The sequence below is a fragment of the Pongo abelii genome, chromosome 5 (genome assembly GCF_028885655.2).
Source record: "Pongo abelii isolate AG06213 chromosome 5, NHGRI_mPonAbe1-v2.0_pri, whole genome shotgun sequence".
NCBI lineage: Eukaryota > Metazoa > Chordata > Mammalia > Primates > Hominidae > Pongo > Pongo abelii.
This window is the reverse complement of record NC_071990.2, coordinates 42,071,844-42,085,413: the sequence shown is the minus strand read 5'-3', so window position 1 is coordinate 42,085,413 and position 13,570 is coordinate 42,071,844. Positions and strand designations below refer to the sequence as shown.

Genomic DNA, 13,570 nt, shown 5'->3' with positions numbered 1-13,570 from the left:
AATTTTTTTTCCAGACTTCATAGTAGCAGAATTTTATTTAATTAAAAATGTTTTTTAAAAATTAGACATTACAAATTCAGAACCCACTATTTCAATTAACTGAAGAAAAATAGGAGGTTGGGCTAAGACTTTGACAAATTATATTATAAACCCATCCACAGTGTTATAAAATGAACAAAAATAGCAATAGTTGATACATGTCTTTAAAAAAGCAAGTTTAGAAAAAGACCAGATTAAGTCAAGCCTAACCCTGTAAATTATAAAAGAAAGAACCTTGAGATTCATCCAGCTGCTCACTTCCTCCTCTCCCGTTTCCGTGGAGTCAGCCACTACTGTTGGTTCTTCAAAACTCCTTTTATGTGCCAACTTCTCTAAGAAAACTTTACTGACCCAAGATCTCAATAAGATACCATTATTGTGTTCTTCCAAAATCTCTATTATAGCACTTCTTATTTTTTTTATTTTTTATTTATTTTATTTTATTTTTTGTTGAGACGGAGTTTTGCTCTGTCGCCCAGGCTGGAGTGCAGTGGCGCGATCTCGGCTCACTGCAAGCTCCGCCTCCCGGGTTGACGCCATTCTCCTGCCTCAGCCTCCCGAGTAGCTGGGATTACAGGCGCCCACCACCATGCTCGGCTAATTTTTTGTATGTTTAGTAGAGAGAGGGTTTCACCGTGTTAGCCAGGGTGGTCTTGTTCTCCTGACCTCATGATCCACCCGCCTCGGCCTCCCAAAGTGCTGGGATTACAGGCATGGGCCACCGCGCCCGGCCTATTTTTTTTTTAATGTTGATAATCAATTCATTATACTGATATTTACATTATGGTATTTGCTGAGACAAACTACAGAAGGTATTGCAGAGTTCTTTTTTATTTCAATCGTTTTTGGGAACAGATGCTTTTGGTTACATGGATAAGTTCTTTAGAGGCAATTTCTGAGATTTTGGTGCACCCATCACCTAAGCAGTATTCACTGTACCTACTGTGTATTCTTGTATCCCTTACCCCCTCCCACCCTAACTCCCAAGCCCCCCAAATCCATTATATCATTCCTTTTTTTTTTTTTATTAAGTATTTATTGATCATTCTTGGGTGTTTCTCGGAGAGGGGGATATGGCAGGGTCATAGGATAATAGTGGAGAGAAGGTCAGGAGATAAACACATGAACAAAGGTCTCTGGTTTTCCTAGGCAGAGGTCCCTGCGGCCTTCTGCAGTGTTTGTGTCCCTGGGTACTTGAGATTAGGGAGTGGTGATGACTCTTAAAGAGCATGCTGCCTTCAAGCATCTGTTTAACAAAGCACATCTTGCACCGCCCTTAATCCATTTAACCCTGAGTTGACACAGCACATGTTTCAGAGAGCACGGGGCTGGGGGAAAGGCCATAGATCAACAGCATCCCAAGGCAGAAGAATTTCTCCTAGTCAGAACAAAATGGAGTCTCCTATGCCCACCTCTTTCTACACAGACACAGCAACAATCTGATCTCTCCTTCCTTTCCCCACACTTCCCCCCTTCTCTTCAACAAAACCGCCATCATCCTCATGGCCCGCTCCCGATGGTCGCTGTCTCTTCGGAGCTGTTGGGTACACCTCCCAGACAGGGCGGCCGGGCAGAGGCGCTCCTCACCTCCCAGGCGGGGCGGCCAGGCAGAGGCGCTCCTCACTTCCCAGACGGGGCGGCCGGGCAGAGGCGCTCCTCACATCCCAGATGGGGCGGCCGGGCAGAGGCGCTCCTTACATCCCAGACGATGGGCAGCTGGGTAGAGGCGCTCCTCACCTCCCAGGCGGGGCGGCCGGGCAGAGGCGCTCCTCACTTCCCAGACGGGGTGGCCGGGCAGAGGCGCTCCTCACTTCCCAGACGGGGCGGCCAGGCAGAGACGCTCCTCACCTCCTAGACGGGGCGGCCGGGGAGAGGCGCTCCTCACTTCCTCCCAGACGGGGTGGCAGCCAGGCAGAGGCGCTCCTCACCTCCCAGACGGGGCGGCCGGGCAGAGGCGCTCCTTACATCCCAGACGATGGGCAGCCGGGTAGAGGCGCTCCTCACCTCCCAGGCGGGGCGGCCGGGCAGAGGCGCTCCTCACTTCCCAGACGGGGCGGCCGGGCAGAGGCGCTCCTCACTTCCCAGACGGGGCGGCCGGGCAGAGACGCTCCTCACCTCCTAGACGGGGCGGCCGGGGAGAGGAGCTCCTCACTTCCTCCCAGACGGGGTGGCAGCCAGGCAGAGGCGCTCCTCACCTCCCAGACGGGGCGGCCGGGTAGAGGCGCTCCTCACTTCCCAGACGGGGCGGCCGGGCAGAGGCGCTCCTCACATCCCAGATGGGGCGGCCGGGCAGAGGTCCTCCTCACTTCCCAGACGGGGCGGCCGGGCAGAGGCACTCCTCACTTCCTAGATGGGGCGGCCGGGCAGAGGCGCTCCTCACATCCCAGATGGGGTGGCCGGGCAGAGGTCCTCCTCACTTCCCAGACGGGGCGGCTGGGCAGAGGTGCTCCTCACTTCCCACATGGGGCAGCCGGGCAGAGGCGCTCCTCACATCCCAGACGGGGCGGCCGGGCAGAGGTGCTCCTCACTTCCTCCCAGACGCGGCAGCAGCCAGGCAGAGGCGCTCCTCACTTCTCAGACGGGACGGCCGGGCAGAGGCGCTGCTCACTTCCTCCCAGATGGGGCGGCAGCCAGGCAGAGGCGCTCCTCACTTCCCAGACGGGGCGGCCGGGCAGAGGTGCTCCTCACTTCCTCCCAGACGGGGCGGCCGGGCAGAGGTGCTCCTTACCTCCCAGACGGGGCGGCCGGGCAGAGGCGCTCCTCACATCCCAGACGGGGCGGCCGGGCAGAGGTGCTCCTCACTTCCTCCCAGACGGGGCGGCCGGGCAGAGGTGCTTCTTACCTCCCAGACGGGGCGGCCGGGCAGAGGCGCTCCTCACCTCCCAGACGGGGTGGCCGGGCAGAGGCGCTCCTCACATCCCAGACGGGGCGGCGGGGCAGAGGTGCTCCTCACTTCCTCCCAGACGGGGAGGCGGCCGGGCAGAGGCACTCCTTACCTCCCAGATGGGGCGGCCGGGCAGAGGCGCTCCTCACTTCCCAGACGTTGGGCGGCCGGGCAGAGGTGCTCCTCATCTCCCAGACGGGGCGGCCGGGCAGAGGCGCTCCTCACTTCCCAGACGGGGCGGCTGGGCAGAGGCGCTCCTCACTTTCCAGACGGGGCGGCCAGGTAGAGGCGGTCCTCACTTCCTCCCAGACGGGGTGGCGGCCGGGCAGAGGTGCCCCTCACCTCCCAGAGGGGGCGACCGGGCAGAGGTGCTCCTCACCTCCCAGACGGAGCGACCGGACAGAGGCGCTCCTCACTTCCCAGACGATGGGCGGCGGGGCAGAGACGCTCCTCACTTCCTATACGGGATGGCGGCCGGGCAGAGGCTCTCCTCACTTCCCATACGGGGCGGCCGGGCAGAGGGGCTCCTCACATCCCAGACGATGGGCGGCCAGGCAGAGACGCTCCTCACTTCCTAGACGGGGTGGCGGCAGGGCAGAGGCTGTAATCTTAGCACTGTAGGAGGCCAAGGCAGGCGGCTGGGAGGTGGAGGCTGTAGCGAGCCGAGATCACGCCACTGCACTCCAGCCTGAGCAACATTGAGCACTGAGTGAGCGAGACTCCGTCTGCAATCCCAGCACCTCGGGAGGCCGAGGCGGGCAGATCACTCGAGGCCAGGAGCTGGATACCAGCCCGGTCAACACTGCGAAACCCCGTCTCCACCAAAAATACAAAGACCAGTCAGGCATGGCGGCGCGCGCCTGCAATCCCAGGCACTCGGCAGGCCGAGGCAGGAGAATCACAGGAGCCCGAGGCAGGGAGGTTGCAGCGAGCCGAGATCACGGCAGTACAGTCCAGCTTTGGCAACAGAGGGAGACCAAAAAAAGGAGAGGGAGACCGAAGAAAGAGGGGGGAGGGGGAGGGGGAGAAGGAGAGGGAGGGGGAGAGCCATTATATCATTCCTATGTCTTTGCATCCTCATAGCTTAGCTCCCACTTATGAGAACATATAATATTTGGTTTTCCGTTCCTGAGTTGCTTCACTTAGAATAATGGTCTGCACCTCCATCCAGGTTGCTGTGAATGCCATTATTTCATTCCTTTTTATGACTGAGTAGTATTCCATGGTATATATATTCCACATTTTCTTTATCCACTCGTTGGTTAATAGGCATTTTTGTTTCATTTATCTTTTGTTTTTTTTTTTGGTTTCAATTTATTTTAGGTCTGTTCTGATCTTCGTTACTCTTTTCTTCTGCTGTGTTTGGGTTTGGTTTGTTATTTCTCTAGTTCCTTGAGGTGTGACCTTAGATTGTCTATTTATGCTCTTGCAGACTTTTTTTTTTTTTTTTTTTTTTTTTTTTGAGACAAGGCCTGGCTCTATTGCCCAGACTGGAGTGCAGTGGCACAATCTTGGCTCATTGCAACCTCCGCCTCCTGGGCTCAAGCTATCTTCCCACCTCAGCCTCCCAAGTGGCTGGGACTACAGGCATATGCCACCACACCCAGCTAATTTTTGTATTTTTTGTAGAGACAGGGTTTGCCATGTTGCCCAGGCTGGTCTCACACTCCTAAGCTCAAGCAATCCACCTGTCTCAGCCTTCCAAAGTGCTAGGATTATAGGCATGAACCACCACACCAGTACTCTTTCAGACTTTTTGATGTAGACATTAAATGCTATGAACTTTTCTCTTAGCACCGCTTTTGCTATGGCCCAGGGGTTCAATAAATTGTGTTACTATTATCGTTTAGTTCCAAGAATTTTTTAAATTTCCATCTTGATTTCATTGTTGACCCAAAGATTATTCAAGAGCAGATTATTTAATGTCCATAGTTTCGAGGGTTCGTTTTGGAGTTAATTTCCAGTTTTATTCCACTGTGGTCTGAGAGGATACTTGATATAATTTTGATTTTCCTAAATTTATTGAGACTTGTTTTGTGACCTATCATGTGGTCTATCTTGGAGAATGTTCCATGTGCTGATAAAAGAATGTATATTCTGCAGTGGTTTGGATCCATTGTTGGGGAGCTAGTGTGGTCTTTTGAGGGTGTTATAGAACCTAGTTTTGTCATATTAGCAAAATTACTTTTCTGATTCCTTCTCATTTGGGTAGACTATTTCAGTGAAAAAATCTGGAACTCAAAGCTTGATGTTCAGATTTATTTATACTACAGAGTGATCCCTTGATGCGGTGCTCTCCCCCTTCCCCTAGGGATAGGGCTTCCTGAGAGCTGGACTGCAGTGATAATTACTGCTCTTTTGGGTCCAGCTACCCAGTGGAGCTACCAGGCCCTGGGCTGGTGCTGGGGGATATCTGCAAAGAGTCCTGTGATAGATTCCTCTTCAGGTCTCCCAGCCATGGATAATAGCACCTGCTCTGGTGGAGGTGACAAGGGAGTGAAGTACACTCTGTGAGAGTCCTTGGTTGCAGGTATGTTTGGTGGGCTGGCTCTCTCAAATGCTGGTTATGCTAGCAGCGAAACTGTCATGTGGATAGACACAGGACCTCTGGTTAGCCAGGATGTTGCAGGCAGTGGAATTACCCAGTCTGCCATTGACTGGCATTTAGGTTGGTTCTATGTCTTTACTATTGTGATTACTGCTGCAGTGAACATATGCATGCATGTGTCTTTATGGTAGAGCGATTTATATTCCTTTGGGTATATAACCAATAATGGGATTGCTGGGTTAAATAGTAGTTCTGTTTTAAGTTCTTTTAGAAATCACCAAACTGCTTTCCACAGTGGTTGAACTAATTTACATTCCCACCAGTTTTGTATAAGTGGTCCCTTTTCTCCACATCTTTGCCATCATCTGTGATGTTTTTGACTTTTAAATAATAGCATTCTGACTGCTGTGAGATGGTATCTCATTGTGGTTATTTGCATTGCTCTAATGATTAGTGATGCTGAGCATTTTTTTCATATGCTTGTTGGCCACCATATGTCTTCTTTTGAAAAATGTATGTTCATGTCCTTTGCCCACTTTCTAATGGGGCTGTTTGTTTTTTGCTTGTTAATTTAAGTGCCTTATAGCTTCTGGATATTAGACCTTTGACAGATGCATAGCTTGCAAATATTTTCTCCCATTCTGTGGGTTGTCTATTTACTCTGCTGATAGGTTTTGTTGTTGTTGTTGTTCTTTGCTATGCTCTTTAATTAGGTGCCGTTTGTCAATTTTTGCTTTTGTTGCAATTGCTTTTGGTGTCTTCGTCATGAAATCTTTGCCAGGGTCTGTGTCCAGAATGGTATTTCCTAGGTTTTCTAGAGCTTTTATAGTTTTAGGTTTTACTTTTAAGTCTTTAACCCATGTTGAGTTGATTTTTGTAGATGGTGTAAGGAAGGAGTCCAGCTTCAATCTTCTGCATATGGCTTGCCAGTTATTCCAGTGCCATTTATTGAATAGGGAGTCCTTTCCCCATTGCTTTTGTCGATTTTGTTGAGTATCAGATGGTTGTAGGTGTACGTTTTTATTTCTGAGCTCTCTATCCTGTTCCATTGGACCGTGCGTCTGTTTTTATATCAGTACCATGCTGTTTTGATGACTGTAGCCTTAAAGTATAGTTTGAAGTTGGGTAACAGTGATGCCTCCAGCTTTGTTCTTTTGCTTATGATTGCGTTGGCTATTCAGGCTCTTTTTTGGTTCCATATGAATTTTAGAATAGTTTTTTCTAATTCTGAGAAGAATGTCATTGGTAGTTTGATAGGGATAGCACTGAATCTGTAGATTGCTTTGGGCAGTATGACCATTTAAACAATATTGATTCTTCTTATCCATGAGCATAGAATATTTTTCCATTTGTGTCATCTCTGATTTCTTTGAGCAGTGTTGTAATTCTCGCTGTAGAGATCTTTCACCTCCCTGATTAGCTGTATTCCTAGGTATTTTGTGTGTGTGTGTGTGTGTGTATGTGTGTGTGTCTGTTGTGAATGAGATCATACTCTTCATTTGGCACTCAGTTTGGATACTGTTGGTGTATAGAAATGCTACTGATATTTGTACATTGATTTTGCACCCTGAAACTTTACTGAAGTGGTTTATAAGATCTAGGATCTTTTGGCCAGATACTATGGGGTTTTCTAGGTATAAAATTATTTTGTATTTTGTATTTGTATTTATCGATTTACTTTTTCTTATGCTACCTTGTCCAAGATCTAGTTATAACATTATATCATCTGCAAATATAGTTTGACTTCTTCTCTTCCTATTTGGACGCCTTTTACTTCTTTTTCTTGCCTGATTGTTCTGGTTAGGAATTCCAGTACTATGCTGAGTAGGGGCCATGAGAGTGAGCATTCTTATCTTGTTCCAGTTCTCAGGTAGAATGCTTCCTTTACTCATACCATATGATGTTGGCTGTGGGTTTGTCATAGATGGCTGTTATTATTTTGAGATATGTTCTTTCAGTGCCTAGTTTGTTGAGGATTTTCAACATGAAGCGATGTTGAATTTTATCAAAAGTCTTTTCTGCATCTATTGAGATGATCATGTGGTTTTTATTTTTACTTCTCTTTATGTGGTCAGGGTGTCCTATTTCAGAGCCTTTGGGTACTGCTTTGTGAAGAAAGACCTAGTGTTCTCTATGAGCCAAAAAAACCCCTTCTTTTTCAACTCCCTTCCAGCTTACTCTACCTACATCTGTTAACTGTTTTCTTACTCAATTTGTATTGTATTTATTTATTTTGTATACAGAGTGTCACTCTGTCACCCAGGCTGGAGTGCAGTGGTATGATCATAACCCACAACAGCCTGGAACTCCTGGGCTCAAGTGCTCCTCTCACCTCAGCCTCCTGAGTAGCTAGGACTACAGGCACACATTACCATGCCCAGCTAATTTTCTTATTTTTTATTTTTGTAGAGATGATCTCACCGTCTTCCTCAGGCTGATCTTGAACTTCTGGACTCAAGCAGTCCTCCCACCTTGACCTCCCAAAGTGCTAGGATTACAGGCATGAGCTACTGTGCCCAGCCAATTTATATCATTTCATAAATTTTACTTTACCTACCTTTTGTTAGCTTGGGTTTTCTGGTGTTTTTTTTTTTTTTTTTAGAATCTCGCTCTGTCACCAGGCTGGAGTGCAGTGGCACAATCTCGGCTCACTGCAACCTCTGTCTCCTGGGTTCAAGTGATTCTCCTGCCTCAGCCTCCTGAGTAGCTGGGACTACAGGCGCCTGCCAACATGCCTGGCTAATTTTTTGTATTTTTTTAGTAAAGACGGGGTTTTACCATGTTGGCCAGGATGGTCTTGATCTCTTGACCTTGTGATCCATGCACCTCGGCCTCCCAAAGTGCTGGGATTACAGGCGTGAGCCACCGCACCCGGCCAGATTTTCCGGTTCTTAAAATAACAGTTGTGTTTACTTCCCAGTTCCTTCCATTTTCCATACTTGACTAACCTAGCAAATCTAAATTGCAATTAAATTGGCTTTCATGACTGCATTTCAGAATCTTGTAATGGAAATGTTAATGGCATGAGCATTCGTTTAAGTTGGCTAAAGCCTCCTTTGCATGCTAAATGTGCGTTTGTCATCCTTCCATCTCATCCACCCATCCAAAAATTATTAAGTCTTTCCCCCTCTGGGATATACCAAGCAAATATAAGACACAGCACCCAGTGGTAAGCAAGCTGTGTTCTCTAACCTAATGATTGCCGCTTTGATGGTGGGTAGAGACCCAGATTGAAGACTAGTGGTGGTTTGGGCTTAGAATGATTCATCTCCTTAAGAATCATCAGTCTTCTTTCCTTGTTACCATCTCTCCACTTCTACTCTTACATTATTTTTTTCTTTCCTATTTCTTGAATACAATCATATATTATAAAAACTGAAGATAGGCAGTACTGAGCTGGAACCTTGACTCAGCTATTTTCTATGTGAGTGTTCTTGAGAATACTTACTGTATTAGTCCATTCTCACATTGCTATAAAGAAATACCTGAGACTGGGTAATTTACAAAGAAAAGAGGTTTAATCAGCTCATGATTCTGCAGGAAGCATAGTGGCATCTGCTTCTGGGGAGGCCTCAGGAAACTACAATCATGGCGGAAGGTGAAGGGGAAGCAGGCACATCTTACATGGCTGGAGCAGGAGCAAAATAGAGAGTGTTGAGGTGCTACACACTTTTAAACAACCAGATCTCGTGAGAACACACTATCACAGGAGCAGCTTAAAGAGGATGGTGCCAAATCATTCATGAGAAACTGCCCCCATGATCCAGTCACCTCCAACACTGGGGATTACAATTCAACATGAGATTTGGTGGAGACACAGATCCAAACCATATCATTTACCCTCTCTGATATTCAAGATCCTCATATATAAAATTGGAATAATAGCATCTGGGCATTTTAGGACTGGAGAAGATGTGAAAAATACCTGATACTTGATGTTCTTTACTAATTGTTATTGCTGTTATTATTGTATAATCATTGTTTCCATTTTCTCAACAGCATGAGAGACTTTTTAGATAGTGCTCAGTGCTCGATGTTATGATAGAGTGAGGTAAAGTATGGGTATCATAGGAATGGAATTGGTAGTTATTAACTAGAGAATCATAGGTCAGACATCTGAAGGACATCAGAGACCCAAGAATGCCCCATACTACAGAGGAACTCATGAGAACTTTAAATAGGACGAATTTCCTTTAGTTGCCTACTTTGATTTCTTCCTAGTGATGGGCGTGCATGTTTCAATGTTCTTAGCTATTCAAATATGTGTATAGGTTAAAGCTTTGTTTAAAGTTTTAAACAAAGTGGACCCACTTAATATACTCAACATGTTTTTTAGTTTTGTGCTCACTTTACCAACATTGGCAGTGTTTTGCCAAAAGGGCAGAATTCAGCAACAGCTTCGTAGATAAACTGCCAAGACAGATTTGAAATCACATGCCGAATAGTGTGGACTAGGTTAATAACTAGGGTTTTCCAAATGTACTATCACCGCAAACCTCATCATTTGGCCCTTTCTAGGGTCCAGAAATCTTGCTACTACTTCTTACATTTCAGAAATCTTACACACATGCTGTGATAATCTTGTCCACCTTTGCCTTATTTTAACCTATATTTTTACCCATACCAATAAGAACTACTGAGAGAGAAGGTTTGGTATAGGTATTTTACGTGGATTTATTTGCACTATTTGAATTTCAAATTAGAATCACTTTTCTAAAATCTTTCAAAAATTGTTCGAGTGTAGGAGAAGTTATTGGAGTACTGTTTCCTGTAAGTGCTGAAATACTTTATTATTATAATTCTGAAGTTATTTCTACTATGAGAATTAATGGGAAAACATTTACTGAGAAGCAAAAGAATAAAAAATATTTGATTATATTTATTCTTAGTGAGTTTTTTCTAGCTGCTGTTGAAGACTATATGAATCTGAACAGTATGAGGAAACTATAGAACTACAGAAATACTGTGTCAAGGCCGGGTGTGGTGGCTCGCACCTGTAATCTCAGCACTTTGGGAGGCCGAGGCGGGCGGATCATGAGGTCAGGAGATCAAGACCATCCTGGCTAACACGGTGAAACCCCGTCTCTACTAAAAATACAAAAAATTTGCCGGGCGTGGTGGCGGGCACCTGTAGTCCCAGCTACTCGGGAGGCTGAGGCAGGAGAATGGCGTAAACCCGGGAGGTGGAGGTTGCAGTGAGCCGAGGACGCGCCACTGCACTCCAGCCTGGGCAACAATGTGAGACTCTGTCTCAAAAAAAAAAAAAAAAAAGAAAAGAAAGAAAAAAAAGAAATACTGTGTCAATAGAAATACCAAGTTTTAACAAGCACAAAGCCAAGAAAATCAGTGGTGCTAGATACTGAATTTCTATGGCACTGATCTTTGAACACCCGGCAGGAATAAACTATTGAGGGCAGATACCATGGCAATGCAATTAAATTATTCTAGTGTTTTAAGATTTAAGACATCCAATTAGTCAATCATTTTAGTTAGTTGATATTTTTGTAATGTTGCCTAATCTTGTTTTGGCTGATTTCTACACCTAAAGCATAGTGTTTGGTATATTGTAGGCGAGCGCTCAGAAAATGTTTTTTTGACTAATTTCTAGTGATAAAGTACTTGTCAAAAATACCCTTTCATGGAAGCTGATATCCTTGAACAACCCAGTCCTCATAATAACACCAGGTTTCTAGTTGGAAAAAAAAAACACGTTTAAGTATGTCATATTTTTGGGAGCCATTAAAAATGGCATTCTTACCGTGCTTGTTTTTTCTCTTTGCAAGCAACACACCATGTGTGTGAGCTGTTTATTGAAAGCCAAGTCTTTTTAAACATTTGACTTTTTTGCCTGCACATACCCAATTTTGTTTATACTAGGACTTAGGCATTTGCCAGTACATACATATGTAGCTAGGAAAGCATGATAGTCTTACATAGTGCCCTGCAAAGTAGCTAGAACTGGGAGAGAATAGGTTAAATGAGCTATCATCACAGAATTTCAGAAGATAATTGTCTCTGCTCAGTTAATTTATCAAAAGGAAGCAGCTCCACCTAGAATTACAAATCAAGACTCTCAGGTAATGAGTAAAAGATGCCCAGGAAAGATTTGGGGTCAAGTTCTTAGTTCTTTATATCAAGAGCCTTGTGCAGGGGGTGAATGGTAAAAAAACAGTACAGACTTTGCCTTAAGGAGTTTGGACTATGGTTAGTAAACCAGATAAAACAATTGAGGACTGTGAACAATGAGGTGTTCTTTGAGGGAGAGATTCACTGGGTAGTAGAATGGTCAGGAAAAGCCTTTAAAAAAGGACAGGACCTAAGCTGGCTTTTGAGGGTTAGTACAGAAGAGGAAGGATAGCATCTCAAGGAATTGACTGTTCTTGGGACGTCTGAAGAAATAGTGATAGACCAGTCCATCTGGTTGTTTGGACGCAAAGAAAGGGTGGGAGATAATATGAGAAGGTTGTTTGGGGTCAGATTATGTGTGATACTTTTGAAGTTCTGTCTAAGGAACTTGGACTTTATCATATAGACAGCCCATTAAAAGCGGAGGTTATGGGTTGTTGTGGTGGTTTTAATTTTAGTTTGAGTAATGTTTAATGTGAAGTATGGATTTAGAAGCTCAGGAGAATTAGTGGTGAAGAAAAATGATTAGTTTATTTCAAAAATGATAGCTGTACTTTTTTGTTTTTTGAGATGGAGTTTTGCTCTTGTTGCCCAAGCTGGAGTGCAATGGTACGGTCTCGGCTCACTGCAACCTCTGCCTCCTGGGTTCAAGCAATTCTCCTGCTTCAGACTCCTGAGTAGCTGGGATTACAGGTACATACCACCATGCCCAGCTAATTTTTGTATTTTTAGTACAGATGGGGTTTCAACCATGTTGGCCAGGCTGGTCTCAAACTGGTTAACCTCAGGTGATCCACCGGCTTGGCCTTCCAAAGTACTGAGATTACAGGTGTGAGCCACCACACCTGGCCTGCTTTCCTAAGTTTGAATTGGTTGCAGATCTGTTTTGTTTGCTCCATCATTGTCTTTCTGTCATTAACATACTATTTATTTATTTTCAAAAGTATAAACTTATATGAAATTTCTGTAGGGGTTAAAGTAGACACTAGGTTACCAAGGCATAATTTCCCAAGACTTGGAGACCTGTGATCACTGGGAGGATTTTTGGATCTTCATTTGAACTTAGCTATATTAAACATTGAAACAATCCTACAAAATGCCTAGATGAGACAGGTTTACAGGTAAGTTTTATCAGACCTTCATGGAACAGATAAACCATAGAATAATTAAACTGTTTCAGAGAAGAGATAAAGTGGGAAAGCTGCTATCTCAGGTTTTGAGGTTAGTATAATCTTGGTACAAAACAGGGAAGGTCAGTATATTATAAGAAAATGAAAGGCTAATCTTCTAAAAATGGATTTGAAACATCTAAACAGTACTAGCAAATTGAATGTGTTATTGTATTAAAAAACAAAACATCAAGACCAAATAGTTTGTTTAAATTATTATATGCAAGGATGGTTTCATATCAGAAAATACATCACTGATATCATCCAACATATTAATTTTTAAAAGGGGAAGGTCTTTTTATTTTCTTAATAGGTTCAGAAGAAAGCATTATATGAACTTTAATATTTAGTCTGATTAAATTTTTTTCACAAAGCTAAAAATAAAAAACTTTCTTAACCTAAAGTTAACCAAAACTTCCTTTGGTAGACATCACACTTAACAGTAAAACTACAGACCTGTTCCCTCTCAAGTTAAGAACAGTACATGGTGCCCACTATCAGCCTTTATATTTACTAATCAGCTGAACTTCCTGGTTAATTCCAGAAGACAAGAAAAAGAAAAAGAGAGGACCAAGCTGTCTGTATTTGAAGACTATGTAGATATCCATAGAAAATTCAAGAGAATCCGCCGGGCGCGGTGGCTCACGCCTGCAATCTCAGCACTTTGGAAGGCTGAGGTGGGCAGATCACCTGAGGTCAGGAGTTCGAGACCAGCCTGACCAACATGGAGAAACCCCATCTCTACTAAAAATACAAAATTAGCCGGGCATTGTGTTGCATGCCTGTAATCCCAGCTACTCGGGA

General features: G+C 44.9%; 2 protein-coding genes and 1 non-coding gene across 3 annotated transcripts in view; 2 read left to right on the top strand and 1 right to left on the bottom strand.

Annotated features, from left to right (window-relative positions):
• Nucleotides 1-13,570, top strand: part of USP49 (ubiquitin specific peptidase 49) — an 80,100-nt gene that overhangs the window by 30,870 nt on the left and 35,660 nt on the right. The gene's annotated exons all lie outside the window — the stretch shown is intronic.
• The window catches only part of MED20 (mediator complex subunit 20), a 116,073-nt gene that overhangs the window by 80,502 nt on the left and 22,001 nt on the right, over nt 1-13,570 (top strand). The window lies entirely within an intron of this gene.
• On the bottom strand, nt 10,765-10,904 carry LOC112134050 (small nucleolar RNA SNORA8). The gene has a single exon (XR_002915634.1). It is a non-coding gene; the product is annotated as a small nucleolar RNA SNORA8 (small nucleolar RNA).